The following is a 21,901-nucleotide window of genomic DNA, read 5'->3' on the forward strand; positions in this document are numbered from 1 at the left end:
CCTCCATCTTCTTTCTTTGTGAAGGACGAAAACAATTTTGGATTTCCAGTCATATGTCTAGAACACCCGCTGTCCAGAAACCATTCACAAGCTTTAAGGCTTGATTTTAGACAAACCTGCAGAAAATTTGTGTTTATTTAGGTACCCACACTTTGTGGGGTCCTTGGTGGTTAGTATCAACAACATATGTTCCTTTAGGAACCCAAATTTGGACAATTTTTTTATTTATAGTTCTTGACCTGAATCTGGAATTTTTAATTACTGAGCTGGTAGAGGCATTAAAATCAAATTTGCTTCTTTCTAATAATGTTTCCTTCAATTTAGTAGGATTGTATCCTATCCCTGTTTTATCTAGATATTGTTTTTGCATAGATAGGATGTTATCAAGCTTGTCTGAACTAGCATAAAATTTTTTAAAAGACTCTTCTAAGCATTTGTTCTTTTCTTTTAGACATCTAAGTTCTTCTAGCAAATCTGAATTATCAGGCATAGTAATGTCCTTAAAATTTTTCAGCTCCTCTAGTTCTATGTTTAAGTTGTTAAGCTTGCTTTGTAATTTACTTATTTCTTCTAGACATGCTTTCTCTTTATCTTTCAAGCTAGTATTTTCCTTTTTCAAGTTCTTGTTTACAAAGATAAGTTTTTCATTTTGATTGCACATTTCCTGGAAAGATTTAAATAATTCATCAATAGAAATATCATCATAATCAGAGTCCAAATCAGATTCACTAACCTCTGCAGAAGAATGAGCTTCTTCCTTAGCAACTAGGCAAAAGTTTGCCCTGATATCTTCATTATCAGATTGGTCCGACTCTGAAGAATCTAGATCCCAAGTAGATTTAAGTGCTTTCTTATCTTCTTTCTTCTTATCTATGTAGTGTGCTCTTTTCCTCCTTGGACATTCATTTTTAACATGTCCTGCTTTGCCACAATTAAAGCAAACAACTTCATCAATTGTTTTACCTTTTTCATTTCTTTTGCTTCTGTTAGGAAACTTCTTCCTGTACTTCATAAATTTTTTGAAATTTTTAACCAGCAAAGCTGTATCAGCATCACTATCATCTTCACTATCTTCATGGGAACTATGTACAGCAAGTGCAGTAGTTCTTTTCTTGTTGTCCTCTTCTTCCTCTACTTCTCTATCCTTCAATTTTAGCTCATGAGTCATTAGGGAACCAATGAGTTCCTCAAGAGGTAATGTCTTCAAGTTCTTTGATTCTTGAATTGCTGTCACCTTGGCATCCCACTTTTTAGGTAGAGATCTTAGGATCTTTTGAACTTGATCTGCATCTGAAAACACTTTACCAAGAGCAGTTAAATCATTTACTAAACCAGTAAGCCTTCCATACATATCAGATATTGACTCATGAGGTTCCATTTTGAACAACTCATACTTATGAACAAGAATATTTATTTTAGAGTCCTTAACTTGACTTGTCCCTTCATGCTTAACTTCTAATTTCTTCCATATATCTCTAGCTGTTACACATGTAGAAATATGATTATATTCTTGTCTACTTAGTCCACAGTGTAATATGTTTTTAGCTTTTGCATTATAGGACACTAACTTCTTGTCATTTTCACTCCATTCACTTCTAGGTTTATCAATCTCTGATTCTTCTTCACCTTTCTTGATCTGTTTTGTTGGTTTATATGGTCCATTTGCTACAATTTCCCATAACTCAATGTCATTTGATTGTAGAAAAATCTCCATTCTATTTTTCCAAAAAGCATAGTCTTTTCCTTTAAAGAATGGTGGTTTATTAATTGACATTCCAAACTCTTCAGCCATCTAATTCTCTAGAATGTTAGTTCTTATGAGAATTTAAAACCTTGCTCCGATACCAATTGAAAGAATCTAGGTAACACAAGAGGGGGGGGTGAATTGTTTTACCCTTAAAAATATGTCAAATTTGAGTTTAAACCTACTGATTTCAGATTACTTTAAATCTTATAGAAACTTGATATTAGTGAATATAAGCTTGAGGTCTAGGTTAGTTCAAGTAGGAATCAAGTACTAGAACTAAATACAACAAGCACACACACAAATAAACAAGTAAAGAGTAGGGTAAGAGAGTGCAAACAGATTTATAGTGGTTCGGCTACGTATAGTCCTACATCCACTCCTCAAGGCTCCTCCTTGAGAGTTTGAATCCACTATGATTTGCTTGTTGAAGAGCCAAGCCTCTCTCTTTACACCAGCTGTTGTTTAAAGTGCCAACTTCACTTTACAATGGCTGTTTTGGCTTACCAAGTGCCAGCCTCACTTTCTTGTGATTTTGTAAGCTAACCACCAGCACTTAGACTCTTAATTGTGTGTACAAAGTGACTCTATAATGATCAAGGAGTGTACAATGAAGCTCGAGTATTTTCTGAGTAAGAATGAAGGCTTGAATGCTTGTAAAACTCTCAGAGAATTGGAATCAAGTTCTGTGTTGTTCTATGGAGTATATAGAAGCATTTATATGCACTAGAATTCCTAAACATGACCGTTGCATGGAGCTAGACCTTTTTGACTTTTAAGGCTTTGTGATCTTGAAAGATTTCAGCTCCCATTTGCAGCTATATTTCACTTCTTGTCTTCTCCATTTATTTCTTCATCTCTTCAATAATTCCAACTTCTTTTACAGCCAACTTTGACTTCTTATCTCTTTCACCTACTTCATTGCTTTTCTTTTCAACAATTGCAGCCATCTTTAACTTTTTGCAGTAACTTGAACATGTGATGTTTGTAGGTGCTAGGAAAGTCTTCATAATTTAATTTTCAGCATGCTTTGCTAGCTGCCATTTCAAATCAGCTGCTAATCTTTCTTTTCTGTACTCATTCATTGAATTTCAGCAAGCTTTGACTTTATAGGATGACAACTTGTGATATGCTAACTTGTGTAAGATTAGTAATGGCCAAAACAACAAGACAAATCATAATGAAATCTGAAACCTGAAACTTAGTGACTTGTAAGCTTGATTAAAAGCTTCATGTCTTGATCTTTGTTAGCCTTGCAAATTAAAGCATTAAAGGATAGAAACAAGTTCAGAATATAATTAAGAATGCATAGCAAACATAGAACACATATTTTGATCAACATATAGAATGCACACTTCATCATCAAAACTCATATCATAACAATCTTGTCCCTTCATTTTGAGTCAAAGACTTCAAAAGTGATCCCTTAGTCAAGGATCTTGTTTGATTGCACCAACATAACTTTCTTGGTAGCACATGTCTTGAGTGAAAATGTCAAGGATCTTGTTTGATTGCACCAACCTAACTTTCTTGGTAGCACATGTCTTGAGTGAAAATGTCAAACAAGAATATATCACTAATGATAGAGAGGACAAGGTTTGTCCCACATGTTTGAAAAGAGTTGTATCTCCATGAAGACCACAACCAATAGCCTCAATGTTTGATTCATTCAACTTGATAAAGTGCCTTAGTGGAAAGTTGGCAAATATAGGATTTTTCATAGTTTCCTAGAGCTCCAAGCTCATTCTTAGAAACTGGACTTCGACCACTCTTGAACATACTGAATTCTGAGCCATATGAGACCACAATGATGATTAACCTACAAGGAAATAGGAGGTAGAACTCCCCAATTGCATGTAAGCTCAAAGAGCTTCATATAGAGCGCATAGGTTAATTATATTAGAAAAACTGTGATGCCCTGCTCTGCGTCATATGAGGTGAGGTGTGGGGGTTACTGTTCTGTGATGAAATACCACATCGGCCAAGGAAGGTCCCTGGGTGCAGAATATAATGAGCTGCAGACCTTAAACTATTGTCCAATCTTTTCTGGTATGGGCCAGGAGAGGTTGGGAACTGCCAGGCTGGGCTTGGTATGGGCCAAGTTCAGTGGTTGGTGGGGAGATTGGGCTTTAGTGGGTCGGGCCGTTACAGTTGGTATCGAAGCCGACCTTGGTGGGTATGTGGGTTTCGTCCCTTGCGTCTAGCCGGGGCGCGGTGCCCGTGTCTGGCGTGACCCACGGGGACGTGGGCTCCTAAGGGGGGTGGACTGTGATGCCCTGCTCTGCGTCATATGAGGCGAGGTGTGGGGGTTACTGTTCTGTGATGAAATACCACATCAGCCAAGGAAGGTCCCTGGGTGCAGAATATAATGAGCTGCAGACCTTAAACTATTGTCCAATCTTTTCTGGTATGGGCCAGGAGAGGTTGGGAACTGCCAGGCTGGGCTTGGTATGGGCCAAGTTCAGTGGTTGGTGGGGAGATTGGGCTTTAGTGGGTCGGGCCGTTACAAAAACAACCCAGAAAATTCATATTACTGCATGATAAATCATTTTATATGTATTAGAATGTCCATGTAAAATTTCATAACAATCGGAAATCGTTTGGTCACTCAACCAAGCAATTTGATCACTAATAGTGAAACCGATAAATTCCAAGTGTAAATTCAAAGTCATTTTGCTAACTCAGTGTAAATGACCTTTTCTCTTGAACTTTACTAAATCAAATATGTTCATAGTGATGAAACTAAGATGCACACGAAATTTCATTTAAATCGGAGTTCATTTGGTTCACCACGTTCACAAAGAACACATATGCACAAAATTAGGTAAAACCTAGTTTTGGCGGAATTTAAGCATATGACCAAATATATATGTGATGCACTTAATTTCTCATGATTATAGTCCTAGAACATATATTAAACCTTCATGTATATGTGATTCAAGTTTCAAGTCATTTGGACCTAAGTTGGTTAAGATATGATAATTGGAAAATTGATGCTCTAACTTAGTCCATGTATGTTTGTTTTCAAAACTTAATTTCCAGCACTATCTAAAAAATATATAGTCATTTAAATTCAATTCATATAAATCAAATATTGCTTTAATGTTTCATTATGATTTATAAATGATTTAATATCATCAAAATTAGACATATAGGACCATAGGTCCAACAGTTATGTTTGAAATTGCAAAAAACATGAAAACCTCGTGTACGGACAAAATTGAGCATTCGCAAAGCATCAAAGTGGACTGTTGTACTCTATTTAGTGTTTTTAGAAGTCTAGCTAGCTAGTTTAGCTTTTGTATATAGTTTTGTTAGGTAAAGATGCCAATAGATCAAGTTATGTTTGAAATTGCACAAAAATTGAAAAGCTCGTCTATGGAGAGAGTTGAGCAAGTCAAAAGCATCAAAAGGGACCGTTATACTCTATTTAGTGTTCTTAGAAGTCTTAACTTGCTATTTTAGCTTTTGGACAACGTTTTGTTTGGTAAAGATGCCAATAGACCAAGTTACGTTCGAAATTGTACAAAACGTGAAAAACTTGTCTATGGAAAGAATAGACCATTCCTAAAGCATCAAAGTGGACCGTTGTACTATATTAGTGTTCTTAGAAGTCTGACTTGCTAGTTTAGCTTTCGTACATTGTTTAGTTAGATAAAGATGAGAATAGACCAAGTTATGTTAGAAATTGCCCAAAGCATCAAAGCGGACTGTTGTACTCTATTTAGTGTTCTTAGAAGTTTTACATGCTAGTTTAGCTTTCGTACAATGCTTCGTTAGGTAACGATGCCAATAGACCAAGCTATGTTTTAAATTGTACAAAAACTTGAAAAGCTCGTCTATGGACAAAATTGAGCGTTCCCAAAGCATCAAAGTTGACTGTTGGACTCTATTTAGTGTTCTTAGAATTCTTACTTGCTAGTTTAGCTTTAGTACAATGTTTCGTTTGGTAAAGATGAATATAGACCAAGTTATGTTCGAAATTGCATAAAACGTGAAAAGCTCGTGTACAGACAAAATTGAGCATTCCCAAAGCATCAGAGTGTACCGTTGTACTCTATTTAGTATTTTTAGAAGTCTAACTAGCTAGTTTAGCTTTCGAACAATGTTTTGTTAGGTAAAGATGCCAATAGACCAAGTTATTTTCGCAATTGCACAAAACGTGAAAAACTTGTCCATGGATAGAATTGAGCATTCCAAATGAATCAAAGTGGACCGTTGTACTCTATTTAGTGTTCTTAAAAGTATAACTTTCTAGTTTCGCTTTGGTACAACGTTTCGTTAGGTTTTAGATGCTAATAGACCAAGTCATGTTTGAAATTGGTCATAAAGTGAAAAGCTCATCTATGGACAGAATTGAGCATTCCTAAAGCATCAAAGCGAACCGTTAAACCCTATTTAGTGTTCCTAGAAGTCTAACTTGCTTGTTTAGCTTTTGTACAACTTTTCATTAGGTAAAGATGCCAATAGACCAAGTTATGTTTGAAATTGCACAAAACGTGAAAAGCTCATCTATGGACGAAATTGAGCATTCCCAAAGGATCAAAGTGGACTGTTGTACACTATTTAGTATTCTTACAAGTGTAACATGCTAGTTTATCTTTCGTACAACGTTTCGTTAGGTGAAGATGCAAATAGAACAAGTTATGTTTGAAATTGCCCAAAACTTGGAAAGCTCATCTGTGGAGAGAGTTGAGCAATTCCAAAGCATCAAAGTGTACCGTTAAACTCTATTTAGAGTTCATAGAAGTCTAAGTTTCTATTTTAGCTTTTGTACAACGATTCATTCAGTAAAGATGCCAATAGACCAAGTTATGTTCGAAATTGAACAAAACATGAAAAACATGTCTATGGACAGAAATGAGCATTACCAAAGCTTTAAATTGGACCGTTATACTCAATTTATTGTTCTTAGAACTGTAACTTTCTAGTTTAGCTTTCGCATGAGTTTTGGTTGTTAAAGATGCCAATAGAACAAGTTATGTTCGAAATTGCACAAAACATGAAAAACTTGTCTATGGACGGAATTAAGCATTCCTAAACCATCAAAGTGGACCATTGTGCTCTTTTTAGTGTTCTTAAAAGTCTAACTTGCTACTTTAGCTTTCGTACAACGTTTAGTTAGGTAAAGATGCCAACTGAGCAAGTTATGCTTGAAATTGCACAAAACATGAAAGGCTCATGTATGGACATAATTTAGCATTCCCAAAGCATCAAAGTGGACTATTGTACTCTATTTAGTGTTCTTAGAAGTCTAACTAGCTTGTTTAGCTTTTGTACAATGTTTTGTTTGGTAAAGATGCCAATAGATCAAGTTATGTTTCAAATTACACAAAAACTTGAAAAGCTTGTCTATGGAGAGAGTTGAGCAATTCCAAAGCATCAAAATGGATCGTTATACTCTATTTAGTGTTCTTAGAAGTCTTAACTTGCTAGTTTAGCTTTTGGACAACGTTTCGTTAGGTTAAGATGCCAATAGACCAAGTAACGTTCGAAATTGTGTAAAACGTGAAAAACTTGTCTATGGAAAGAATTGACCACTCCTAAAGCATCAAAGTGGACCATTGTACTATATTTAGTGTTCTTAGAAGTCTATGTTGCTACTTTAGCTTTTGTACAACGTTTCGTTCGGCATAGACGCCAATAAACTAATTTATGTTCGAAATTGTACAAAATGTGAAAAACTTGTCTATAGACAGAATTGAGCATTTCCAAAGCATCAAAATGGACCGTGTCACGCCCCTCTCTCCTACAATACACCGAGGTGTATCTATATCACAGGGACGTGACCGGCAGGGGACACCCCATCCCCCGAACCAGATCCCAAATCTCAAACTAAACCCAACAGACATAATAATAATAATAATAAGAACTATCATACTATCCACAAAGTACATCTACCTGTGTACATATACAACAGCGAAATAATAAAACATATCTACCCGATACCAAACCGTATAGTATATACAAATACAACACAAAAAGTTCCCACACCCACTAAGAGTCAGCCCAAGGCTACACACCAGCTCACGCATCCCGCTGCTGACCGCCATCACCTACATCCAACTCACCTGAAAGGGGATAAAGAAGAGGGGTGAGCCACAAAGCTCAGTAGGGCGTAGAGAGGAAACGCCAATATCCATAAATAATAATGATAAACCCAGAAATGAAATGCATAGTATGCAATACAGTAAATATACATCCATCAGTAAGTAAACCAAATAGCACAATAGCCGATAAGGCTAAACAGCACTGGAACCACCCACACTGGTCTCCAGAAATCCATACACCAATCCAATCAAGTGAAATGGTAGCCGATAAGGCTATCCAACACTGTAACCACCAAATCAATCTCCAATAATCCATCACACCCCTGGACCCACCCTAATCCCCGTACGGTGTCTCCCAGTCCAGGTCCACACCGAAACTGGATGAGGATCGGGTATCCCGATAGCATAGCCTACACCAGAGGGCGTCCCCTGTGATGCACCCCATCTCAGACGGTCCACCGGTATATATATCCGGTCTGTATATGTATATATATCATCCATCAGAAATCCATATCCGATCATTTGGGCGCCTATATGGGCCCACAATCCACATCCACATTCATATCCATATCCATATCCACATCCACATCCACATCCAACACCTCCAATCACCTCACTCTCAGAAAACATACCAACAGTTATATGTATAACAGAGAATATAAATCAACATGCAAACAGGTCGTATTTCCACCCCCGGAAACCAACAAAACCATAATATCACCAGAGTCCGTAAAACCGGAACTCTAAAGTCACATGCAAGAGTATGGAAACCCCTACCTGGAAATCGGAAAGCAAATACCACGCAAACGTCCCCGTCAACCCCTGACTCCGAAAGTCAACCCGCTTCAAATCTCAACTGAGATTACCGTCTACACCGAAAAACACGATATACGAAAATACAATTAAAATACGGTCGGTCAACTATGGTCAACGGTCAAACAGTATTGAACCGGGCCAAACAGTGCAAAACCGGTCAAACCGGGTCAAACAGTGCAAAACCGGGTCAAACAGTGGCAAACCGGGTCAAACAGTGGCAAACCGGGTCAAACCGGGTCAGACCGGTCAACAGACCAGTCAACCGAGTCAACTCGGCCTGACTCGGTCAACTCGGCTGAAACCCATTCAACACTACCACCGGAGATCCGGCCTCCCAAACCTGCCAAATCTTATATCAAATCGAAGAGCTCGATGAGATGAACTCATAGGTACCTGAAAGAAGTCAAACCATCGCCGGAATCGACCGGATCGACCAAAAGAAATTCAAGGTGACCGAAACTTCAAACTCCGATATCTCCCTAACCGTAGCTCCGATCGACTTGATTCAAGTTGGGTTACACTCGTCTCGTCAATACGCTTCTTTTGATACCAAACACAACCATCATCGTCACCGGAATCAGAAAATCACCAGGAGAGAGAAAGGTGTACGGGAGAGAGAAGAGTTGTGAGGAAGAGGGTGTATTTGTAAATAGTGAGAAATCTGGGTATTTAACTTATTTACTTAAAACTTCACTGTAGTCCCTGAAATTTTACGAAAATGCCACTCACCAAATGTAAAAATCCAACTAACTAAAAAAAAACATAATAAATCCAATTTAAATCCGATTTGAGTGATTCTTGCGTCTAAAATTTTCTTTTAAAATCCTCCACTTATGAAAAATATTTCCAGATTTTTATCTTAATTTAATTTTTATTCTCTTCAAATACCGGTTCACCAACACAGAGGTTCCCTCCACCTCAACCACCACAATAAAATACTATGAATAGTGTAAAGTTATATCAGGATATTACATCCTTCCCCCCTTAAGAAAATTTCATCCCCGAAATTAAATCATACGTAGGTAGTAAATAAATCCGGAAATCTAGTCTGCATATCCGATTCCAACTCCCAAGTCGTCTCCTCCACTCCATAATGTTGCCATATCACCTTAACCAAGGGTATGGTCTTCGACCGTAGTCGCCTCTCCTGTCTATCCACAATCCTAATAGGACGTGTCTCGAAAGTAGCGTTCTCACCAATCTCCAGGGTAGACCAATCTAATATATGAGAAGGGTCCCTATGGTACCTCCGTAACATAGACACATGAAATACCCCATGTACTCTTGACAACTGTGGGGGTAATGCTAATCGATAAGCTACTATCCCCACCCTCTCCAAAATCTCAAATGGCCCTATAAATCTAGGGGCTAACTTCCCCGCTATCCCAAACCTCTGTACTCCTCTACGAGGACTAACCCTCAGGAAAACATGATCCCCCACCTGAAACTCTAGAGGTCTACGTCTCCTATCCGCGTAACTCTTCTGACGTGACTGAGCTATCAGAAGCCGCTGTCGAATCACTGTCACCACCTCTGTAGTCTGCTGTACCATCTCTGGACCCAATAATGGTCTATCTCCAACCTCTGACCAACACAACGGTGATCTACAAGGTCTCCCATATAATGCCTCAAACGGTGCCATCTGAATACTACTCTGATAGTTATTATTGTACACAAACTCCACTAGAGGAATATGAGTCTCCCAATCTCCTCGAAAGTCTATCGCACAAGCCCGAAGCATATCCTCTAGAATCTGAATAGTCCGCTCACTCTGTCCATCAGTCTGCGGATGAAAAGCTGTACCGAAGTTCAGTTTCGTCCCCAGAGTATCCTGAAAACTGCCCCAAAACCGTGAAGTAAATCTGGGATCCCGATCAGATACAATACTCAACGGTACCCCATGCAATCGGACTATCTCTCGTACATATAATCTCGTCAATGACTCAATCGAATCTGTCTGACGAATAGGCATAAAATGGGCTGTCTTTGTCAACCGATCCACAACAACCCAAATCGCATCATGTCTCCGAGGAGTCATAAGTAAACCCATCACAAAATCCATAGTGATATGCTCCCACTTCCATTCAGGTAATGGAAGTGGTTGCAATAATCCAGCAGGTCGTCGATGCTCTGCCTTTACCTGCTGACAGGTAAGACATCGAGTCACAATCTGTGCCACATCTCTCTTCATGCCACTCCACCAATACTGCCTCCGTAAATCTCGATACATCTTAGTAGCACCAGGATGCATCGCAAATTGTGAGTAATGTGCCTCCTGAAGTATCTCCTCGCGTAACTCGGTGTCCTCTGGAACCACTAATCTGCCCCTGAATCTGACTCCACCATCAGTGCCTCTAACCCATCCCTCCATATCCTCAATGTCATCAAATAATGCATCCCCCAACTGTGCATCCAACACCCTCTGTACCAGGGTCGGACGAGCAATCAAACTCCGTAAACTCAGTACATCTCTACGCTCCTCCACATCTAGTCGATACTGACTAAGTGTATCCACCAACCCAAACTCCTGAATAGCCAACCGAGCTGCAATCAATCTCCTACTCAAGGCGTCAGCCACCACATTGGCCTTGCCCGGATGATACTGTAAAGTAAAATCAAAATCCCCAAGATACTTCATCCATCTACGCTGTCTTTGGTTTAAATCTCTCTGAGTAAACAAGTACCCAAGACTCCTATGATCCGAGAATACCTCAAACCTTTCTCCATAAAGATAATATCTCCACTGCTTAAGTGCGAACACTACTGCAGCCAACTCCAAATCATGCACAGGATAATTCCTCTCGTGCGGCTTCAACAAACGTGAAGCATACTCAACCACTCCCTCCTGCTGCATCAACACACAACCCAAACCAACTCCTGAAGCATCACAATATACCTGATAACCAATACCCCTGTCGGGTATCACCAACACTGGAGGTGAAGTGAGTCGAGTCTTCAACTCCTGGAAAGCCTGCTCACACACATCTGTCCACACAAATGGAGTATCCTTCCGAGTCAACTGCGAATCTCTCCCACATTTTTCGGTCTCCTCCATGCCACCACTGCCTCTACTTTCGCTGGATCCACCGCTATACCCTCCTGAGAAATCACATGCCCTAAAAATCTCACCTGAGTCACCCAAAATTCACATTTACTCAGCTTAGCATACAATCTATGCTCTCTGAGCGTCTGCAACACAATCTCCAAGTGTCTAATGTGATCTTCCTCAGTGGCTGAATAAACCAATATATCATCAATGAATACAATCACAAACTGATCCAGATACGGTCTAAACACCCTGTGCATCAAATCCATAAACGCTGCAGGTGCATTGGTTAACCCAAATGGCATAACCAAGTACTCATAATGGCCAAACCGTGTGCGAAATGCTGTCTTTGGAATATCCTCCTCTCTAATCCTCAACTGATGGTACCCCGATCTGAGATCAATCTTGGAGTAATAATGACTACCTCTCAACTGATCAAACAAATCATTAATTCTCGGCAATGGATATTTGTTCTTTACTGTCACCCTGTTCAGCTGCCGGTAGTCCACACACATACGCATAGCACCATCCTTCTTTTTCACAAACAAAACAGGTGCTCCCCAAGGTGAAGTGCTCGGTCTGATAAATCCCAACTTCTGTAAATCCGTCAACTGAGTGTCCAACTCCTTCAGCTCTGCTGGTGCCATCCTATACGGTGGTATAGAAATCGGATCTGTACCCGGGTACAACTCAATCACAAATTCAATCTCCCTCTGCGGTGGTAACCCCGGTAAATCATCGGGAAAAACATCCATATAATGCTCCACAACCGGTATAGGGTTCGAAGAATCTCCCCTTGACGCCGAAGTAATCAAACCCGCTATAACACAATCGGTGTACTGAGGATTATCTAGAAAATGTGGACACGGAAGAAATCTCGTTCCACGAAATCTAACCCTCCCCGTAGGTGTGGTCAGTGTAATCCTCCTCTCAGCACACTCTATAATCGCCTCATACTCAGTCAACCAATCCAAACCAAGAATAACATCAAAATCAGTAAATGGCATCACAAACAGATCCGCTCTAAACTCATGGTCTGAGAAACTAAATACACAGTCCCTACAGATACCACTAATCACGGTGCCTGGTCCTAGTGGTGAATCAACTATAAATCTCCTCGCCACACCCGTAATCTCCAAACCCAATGTCTCAGCAAATGATGCAGAAATAAATGAATGCGTAGCACCAGTGTCAAACAAAACACGTGCCCAAGAACTGAATAAGAGAAACCTACCTCCCAAGTGATCTCGCTCTGCTGGAACCACATCAGGCCTAAGTGCATACACTCCACCTCTCTGAACCTGCTGCTGCTGTCGCTGCTGCTGAACTAGTGGCCTACCCCATCCTACAGGACCCCTCTGTATCGGAACCGGTGCTGGAGCTGGAGCTCTCTGACCTCCAAATACTGGCGGTGCAAATCCTCCACCCTGTGGACAATCTCTCCTGGTATGTCCTGGCAATCCACACTGGAAACATAACGGGTTGTTTGCCATAGGACAATCCCATCTCATGTGGCCCACATGACCACAAGCATAGCAATGCTGAGGCTGCTGGTCCCGCCTCGGAGCCTGTCCCTGCTGATCTGATCTCTGCCCCTGTTGACCCTGTCTCTGCCCCTGCTGAACCTGTCTAGGACCCTGCTGTCCCTGCCTGGGTCCTCAGTAACCCTGCCTCCGACTCTGAGAACCCTGTCCCTGACTCTGCTGCTGCCCCCGAGTATCAGTCCTCTGTCTGTGCTGACTACTCTCTCCAGTAGCAGATGTAGAACTCTCAAGCTTCCTCTTATGAATCTCCCAGTAATCCTTAATCTCCACTAAAGTCCTCTCCACTCCGAGTGCCTTATCAATACACTCACGATAGGTGATGATAGTCTGAGCCGCCAAATGAGGTGAAATCTTTGGCGACAACCCTCTCCTAAATCTCAGTATCTTCTTTTCCTCTGTGCAAATATACTCCTCCCCATATCGCCCTAACTCCTCAAAACGAGCCTGATATTGTGTCACTGTCATGTCCGGGGACTGAATCAACTCGAGAAACTCCTTAGCTTTAGCAACACGCACTGTCTGTGGTACATACTACGCCAGAAAAGCAGTCTCAAACTCTGCCCACGGCATACCCTCTCTGCCCCGACTAACTGTCATCACCTCCCACCAAGTGAAAGCATCTCCCTCTAGAAACTCAGCAGCTAATAAAGCCCTCCTCTCCTCAGGAATCCGTAAGGTAGTCATCTTCCTACGTAACTGGCGAACCCACTCCTCTGCTACCACTGGATCTATCACTCCCCTATATAATGGAGGATTCGTCTTCCGTAACTCGGCTAGCTCTTTGATCGACGTATCAATCGCCAAAGGAGCTAATTGTGCCTCCATAATCTGTCCTGCACCCTCCTGTAACTCACCTAAAGTCGAAACCTGCTCTGGAACCTCAACAGAAGCCTGTAATTCAGCTGGCACTGGAGCAGTCATCTGTGTCACAAGTCCTGTAACAGTCTGCCCAAGAGCTCGTACCAATTCAGTAACATCCCGGACCTCCTGTCGTAAAGTAGTAACAACAGCCTCTACCCCCTGTGGTGCTAGATATCCCTCCTGATCCTCCCCAATATCATCCACTGGATCTATATTCACTCGCCGCCTACCCCCACCTCTCCCACGTCTTCCGCCCCTACCACGCCTCGCACCCCTACCTCTCCGTCCTCGCCCCCGCTCTAATGGTGCCACCTCAGGCATACCCACCTCATCTACCTCCTGAGGCTCATCCGCCTCATGTTCTCCTCTACCCCGTCCATATCCTCGCACTCGAGTACTACGTGTGTCAACCATATCTGGAAAATATAACACATGTATACATAAATCTAAAGTAGGGAACACGACAAATAAAAACTCACCAGGTCAGCCGGGAAACGCATGATGTGTAGCCAACAAAATAACCTAGGTAACCTAACCACTGTAAGTTTCTAAACCTACAGCTCCGATACCAAACTGTCACGCCTCTCTCTCCTACAATACACCGAGGTGTATCTATATCACAGGGACGTGACCGGCAGGGGACACCCCATCCCCCGAACCAGATCCCAAATCTCAAACTAAACCCAACAGACATAATAATAATAATAATAAGAACTATCATACTATCCACAAAGTACATCTACCTGTGTACATATACAACAGCGAAATAATAAAACATATCTACCCGATACCAAACCGTATAGTATATACAAATACAACACAAAAAGTTCCCACACCCACTAAGAGTCAGCCCAAGGCTACACACCAGCTCACGCATCCCGCTGCTGACCGCCATCACCTACATCCAACTCACCTGAAAGGGGATAAAGAAGAGGGGTGAGCCACAAAGCTCAGTAGGGCGTAGAGAGGAAACGTCAATATCCATAAATAATAATGATAAACCCATAAATGAAATGCATAGTATGCAATACAGTAAATATACATCCATCAGTAAGTAAACCAAATAGCACAATAGCCGATAAGGTTAAACAGCACTGGAACCACCCACACTGGTCTCCAGAAATCCATACACCAATCCAATCAAGTGAAATGGTAGCCGATAAGGCTATCCAACACTGTAACCACCAAATCAATCTCCAATAATCCATCACACCCCTGGACCCACCCTAATCCCCGTAGGGTGTCTCCCAGTCCAGGTCCACACCGAAACTGGATGAGGATCGGGTATCCCGATAGCATAGCCTACACCAGAGGGCGTCCCCTGTGATGCACCCCATCTCAGACGGTCCACCGGTATATATATCCGGTCTGTATATGTATATATATCATCCATCAGAAATCCATATCCGATCATTTGGGCGCCTATATGGGCCCACAATCCACATCCACATTCATATCCATATCCATATCCACATCCACATCCACATCCAACACCTCCAATCACCTCACTCTCAGAAAACATACCAACAGTTATATGTATAACAGAGAATATAAATCAACATGCAAACAGGTCGTATTTCCACCCCCGGAAACCAACAAAACCATAATATCACCAGAGTCCGTAAAACCGGAACTCTAAAGTCACATGCAAGAGTATGGAAACCCCTACCTGGAAATCGGAAAGCAAATACCACGCAAACGTCCCCGTCAACCCCTGACTCCGAAAGTCAACCCGCTTCAAATCTCAACTGAGATTACCGTCTACACCGAAAAACACGATATACAAAAATACAATTAAAATACGGTCGGTCAACTATGGTCAACGGTCAAACAGTATTGAACCGGGCCAAACAGTGCAAAACCGGTCAAACCGGGTCAAACAGTGCAAAACCGGGTCAAACAGTGGCAAACCGGGTCAAACAGTGGCAAACCGGGTCAAACCGGGTCAGACCGGTCAACAGACCAGTCAACCGAGTCAACTCGGCCTGACTCGATCAACTCGGCTGAAACCCATTCAACACTACCACCGGAGATCCGGCCACCCAAACCTGCCAAATCTTATATCAAATCGAAGAGCTCGATGAGAAGAACTCATAGGTACCTGAAAGAAGTCAAACCATCGCCGGAATCGACCGGATCGACCAAAAGAAATTCAAGGTGACCGAAACTTCAAACTCCGATATCTCCCTAACCGTAGCTCCGATCGACTTGATTCAAGTTGGGTTACACTCGTCTCGTCAATACGCTTCTTTTGATACCAAACACAGCCATCATCGTCACCGGAATCAGAAAATCACCAGGAGAGAGAAAGGTGTACGGGAGAGAGAAGAGTTGTGAGGAAGAGGGTGTATTTGTAAATAGTGAGAAATCTGGGTATTTAACTTATTTACTTAAAACTTCACTGTAGTCCCTGAAATTTTACGAAAATGCCACTCACCAAATGTAAAAATCCAACTAACTAAAAAAAACATAATAAATCCAATTTAAATCCGATTTGAGTGATTCTTGCGTCTAAAATTTTCTTTTAAAATCCTCCACTTATGAAAAATATTTCCAGATTTTTATCTTAATTTAATTTTTATTCTCTTCAAATACCGGTTCACCAACACAGAGGTTCCCTCCACCTCAACCACCACAATAAAATAGTATGAATAGTGTAAAGTTATATCAGGATATTACAGTAATTGCCCAACTCTCTCCGTAGATGCGCTTTTGACGTTTTGGTGCCATTTCAAATATAACTTGGTCTATTGGCATCTTTACCTAACGAAACGTTGTACGAAAGCTAAACTAGCAAGTTAAACTTCTAAGAATACTAAATAGAGCACAACTGTCCACTTTGATGCTTTGGGAATGCTCAATTCTGTCCATGGACAAGTTTTCACATTTTGGACAATTTCAAACATAACAATGTCTATTGGCATGTTTTAGTACGAAACATTGTACGAAAGCTAAACTAGCAGGTTAGAATGTAAAAACACTATATAGAGTACAACGGTCCACTTTGATGCTTTGAAATTGCTCAACTCTCTCTGTAGACGAGCTTTGACGTTTTTGTGCAATTTCAAACATATCATGGTCTATTAGCATCTTTACCTAACAAAACATTGTACGAAAGCTAAACTAGGAAGTCAAACTGCTAAGAACACTAAATAGTGTACAACGGTCGACTTTGATGCTCTGGAAATGCTCAATTATCCCCATACACGAGCTTTTCACGATTTGTGCAATTTCAAACGTAACTTGGTCTATTGGCATCATTTGATTACGAAATGTTGTAGAAAGCTAAACATGCAAGTTAGACTCCCAAAAAAACTAAATAGAGTACAATGGTCCACTATGATGCTTCGGAATTGCTCAACTATCTTCACAGACGAGCTCTTTGCGATTTAGCGCAATTTCAAACAAAACTTCATCTATTGGTATTTTTACCTAACGAAACGTTCTACGAAAGCTAAAGTAGCAAGTTAGACTTCTAAGAACACTAAATAGAGTACAACGGTCCACTTCAATGCCTTGGGATTGCTCAATTCTATCCATAAATGAGCTTTTCAGGTTTTGTGCATTTTCAAACACAACTTGGTCTATTGGCATCTTTTTGTACCAAACGTTGTATGGAAGCGAAACTAGCATGTTAGACTTCTAAAAACACTAAATAGAGTATAATGGTCCACTTTGATGCTTTGTAATTGCTCAACTCTCTCCGTAGACTTGCTTTTGACGTTTTTGTGCCATGTCAAACATAACTTGGTCTATTGGCATCTTTACCTAACGAAACGTTGTACGAAAGCTAAAGTACAAGTTAGACTTCTAAGAACACTAAATAGAGTACAACAGGCCACTATAATGCTTTGGTAATGCTCAATTCTGTCCATAGATGAGCTTTTCACGTTTTGTGCAATTCCAAACATAACTTGGTATATTGGCATCTTTTGGTTAGGAAACATTGTACGAAAGCTAAACTAGCCGGTTAGAATTGTAAAAAGACTATATGGAGTACAACGGTTCACTTTGATGATTTGAAATTGGTCAACTCTCTCCATAGATGAGCTTTGACTTTTTGTGTAATTTCAAACATAACATGGTCTATTAGCATCTTTACCTAATAAAACATTGTACGAAAGCTAAATTAGGAAGTTAGACTGCTAAGGACACTAAATAGTGTACAACAGTCGACTTTGATGCTTTGGAAATGCTCAATTCTCCCCATACCCAAGCTTTTCAAGATTTCTGCAATTTCAAACATAACTTGGAAATGCCACTCACCAAATGTAAAAATCCAACTAACTAAAAAAAACATAATAAATCCAATTTAAATCCGATTTGAGTGATTCTTGCGTCTAAAATTTTCTTTTAAAATCCTCCACTTATGAAAAATATTTCCAGATTTTTATCTTAATTTAATTTTTATTCTCTTCAAATACCGGTTCACCAACACAGAGGTTCCCTCCACCTCAACCACCACAATAAAATACTATGAATAGTGTAAAGTTATATCAGGATATTACAGACCGTTGTCCTCTATTTGGCGTTCTTACAAGTCTAACTTTCTAGTTTGGATTTTCTACACCGTTTTGTTAGGTAAAGATGCCAACAGAACAAGTTATGTTCGAAATTGCACAAAACATGAAAAATTTGTCTATGGACGGAATTGAGCATTCCTAAACCATCAAAGTGGACCATTGTGCTCTTTTTAGTGTTCTTAAAAGTCTAACTTGCTACTTTAGCTTTTGTACAACGTTTAGTTAGGTAAAGATGACAATAGACCAAGTTATGCTAGAAATTACACAAAACGTGAAAAGCTCGTCTATGGACAGAATTGAGCATTCCCAAATCATCAAAGAGGACCGTTTTACTCCATTTAGTGTTCTTAGAAGTTTTACTTGCTAGTTTAGCTTTTGTACAATGTTTCGTTAGGTAAAAATGCCAACAAACCAAGCTATGTTTTCAATTGCTCAAAAATTTGAAAAGCTCGTCTATGGAGAAAGTTGAACAACTCCAAAGCATCAAAGCGGACCGTTAAACTCTATTTAGTGTTCTTAGAATTCTAAGTTTCTAGTTTAGCTTTTGTACAATGTTTCGTTCGATAAAGATGGCAAAAGATCAAGTTATTTTTGCAGTTGCACAAAACTTGAAAAACTTTTCTACGGACAGAATTGAGCATTCCCAATGCATCAAAGGGGACCGTTGTACTCTATTTTGTATTCTTAGAAGTCTAACTTTCTAGTTTAGCTTTCGTACAACATTTCGTTAGGTTTTAGATGCCAATAGACCAAGTCATGTTTGAAATTGGTCATAAAGTGAAAAGCTCGTCTATGGACAGAATTGAGAATTCCTAAAGCATCAAAGCGAACCATGAAACTCTATTTAGTGTTCTTAGAAGTCTAATTTGCTATTTTAGCTTTCGTACAACGTTTCATTAGGTAAAAGATGCCAATAGACCAAGTTATGTTCGAAATTGCACATAACATGAAAAGCTAATCTAGGGACAAAATTGAGCATTCCGAAAGTACCAAAGTGGACCATTGTACACTACTTAGTATTCTTACAAATGTAACTTGCTGGTTTATTTTTCGTACAACATTTTGTTAGGTAAAGATGCAAATAGATCAAGTTATGTTTGAAATTACCCAAAAACTTGAAAAGCTCATCCATGGAGAGAGTTGAGCAATTCCACAACATCAAAGTGGACCGTTAAATTCTATTTAGTGTTCATAGAAGTCTAAGTTGCTAGTTTAGCGTTTGTACAACGTTTCGTTCGGTAAAGATGCCAATAGACCAATTTATGTTCGAAATTCCTCAAAATGTGAAAAACTTGTCTATGGACAGAATTGAGCATTCCTGAAGCATCAAAGTGGACCATTGTACTTTATTTAGTGTTCTTAGATGTCTAACTTGGTAGTTTTGCTTACGTACAACGATTCATTCGATAAAGATGCCAATAGTTCAAGTTATGTTTGAAAATGACAAAACCTGAAAAGCTATCTATGAACAGAATTTAGCTTTCCCAAAGCGTCGAAGTGGACTGTTGTACTCTATTTAGTGTTCTTATAAGTCTAACTTGCTAGTTTAGCTTTCGTACAACGTTTCGTTAGGTAAATATGCCAATACAGCAAGTTATGTTTGAAATTGCATAAAACGAGAAAAGCTCGTGTATGGAAAGAATTGAGCTTTCGCAAACCATCAAAGTTGACCGTTGTACTCTATTTAGTGTTCTTAGAAGTCTAACTTTATAGTTTAGCTTTCGTACAACAGTTTCTTAGGTAAAGATGTCAATAGACCAAGTTACGTTCGCCATCACACAAAACGTGAAACACTTGTCTACGGACATAATTAGCTTTCGTACAACGTTTCGTTAGGTTTTAGATGCCAATAGACCAAGTTATGTTTGCAATTACACAAAAAGTGAAAAGCTCGTCCATGGACAAAATTGAGCATTCCCAAAGCATCAAAGTGGACCGTTAAACTCTATTTAGTGTTCTTAGAAGTCTAACGTGCTAGTTAAGCTTTCGTAAAACGTTTCATTAGGTAAAGATGCCAATGGACCAAGTTACGTTTTAAATTGCACAAAATGTGAAAAGATCGTCTATGGATAGAATTTATCATTCCTAAACCATCAAAGTGGACCATTATTCTCAATTTACTGTTCTTAGAAGTCTAACTTGCTAGTTTAGCTTTCGTACAACGTTTCATTAGGTAAAGATGCAAATAAAACAAGTTATGTTTGAAATTGCCCAAAAACTTGAAAAGCTCGTCTATGGAGAGAGTTGAGCAATTCCAAAGCATGAAAATGGTCCATTATACTCTATTTAGTGTTCTTAGAATTCTTAACTTGCTAGTTTAGCTTTTGGACAATGTTTCGTTAGGTCAAGATGACAATAGACCAAGTTATGCTTGAGAATGCACAAAATGTGAAAAGCTCATCGATGGACAGAATTGAGCATTCCCAAAGCATCAAAGTGGACTGTTGTACTCTATTTAGTTTTCTTAGAAGTCTGACTTGCTAGTTTAGCTTTCATACAACGTTTAGTTAGGTAAAGTTGCCAATAGACCAAGTTATGTTTGAAATTGCACAAAACGTGAAAATCTCATTCATGGACAGAATTGAGCATTCCCAAAGCTTCAAAGTGGACCGTTGTCCTCTATTTAGTGTTCGTACAAGTATAACTTGCTAGTTGAGCTTTCGTACACCGTTTTGTTAGGTAAAGATGCCAATAGAACAAGTTATGTTTGAAATTTCACAAAACATGAAAAAGTTGTCTATGGATAGAATTGAGCATTCCTAAACCATCAAAGTGGACCGTTGTGCTCTTTTTAGTGTTGTTAAAAGTCTAACTTGCAACTTTAGCTTTCATAAAACTTTTAGTTAGGTAAAAAAGGATGCGAATAGAGCAAGTTATGCTTGAAATTGCACAAAACATGAAAAGCTCATGTATGGACATAATTGAGCCTTCCTAGAGCATCAAAGTGGATTGTTGTACTCTATTTAGTGTTTTTAAAAATCTAGCTAGTTAGTCTAGCTTTCGTACAATGTTTCGATAGGTAAAGATGCCAATAGAATAGAACAAGTTATGTTTGAAAATGCATAAAACGTGAAATGCTCGTCTATGGACAAAATTGAGCATTCCCAAAGCATCAAAGTTGACTGTTGTACTATATTTAGTGTTTTGAGAATTCTAAGTTGCTAGTTTAGCTTTAGTACAACGTTTCATTAGGTAAAGATAAATATAGACCAAGTTATGTTTGAAATTGCATAAAACGTGAAAAGCTCTTGTACGGACAAAATAGAGCATTCCCAAAGCATCAAAGTGGACCATTGTACTCTATTTAGTGTTTTTAG

The 21,901-nt window shown here is 39.7% G+C and overlaps 1 pseudogene; it reads right to left on the reverse strand.

Moving 5' to 3' along the window:
- The window catches only part of LOC120002592, a 100,563-nt pseudogene extending 86,442 nt beyond the window's left edge, over nt 1–14,121 (reverse strand).
- Nucleotides 14,122–21,901: the final 7,780 nt, after the last annotated feature.

The sequence above is a fragment of the Tripterygium wilfordii genome, chromosome 7 (assembly GCF_013401445.1).
Source record: "Tripterygium wilfordii isolate XIE 37 chromosome 7, ASM1340144v1, whole genome shotgun sequence".
Taxonomy (NCBI): domain Eukaryota; kingdom Viridiplantae; phylum Streptophyta; class Magnoliopsida; order Celastrales; family Celastraceae; genus Tripterygium; species Tripterygium wilfordii.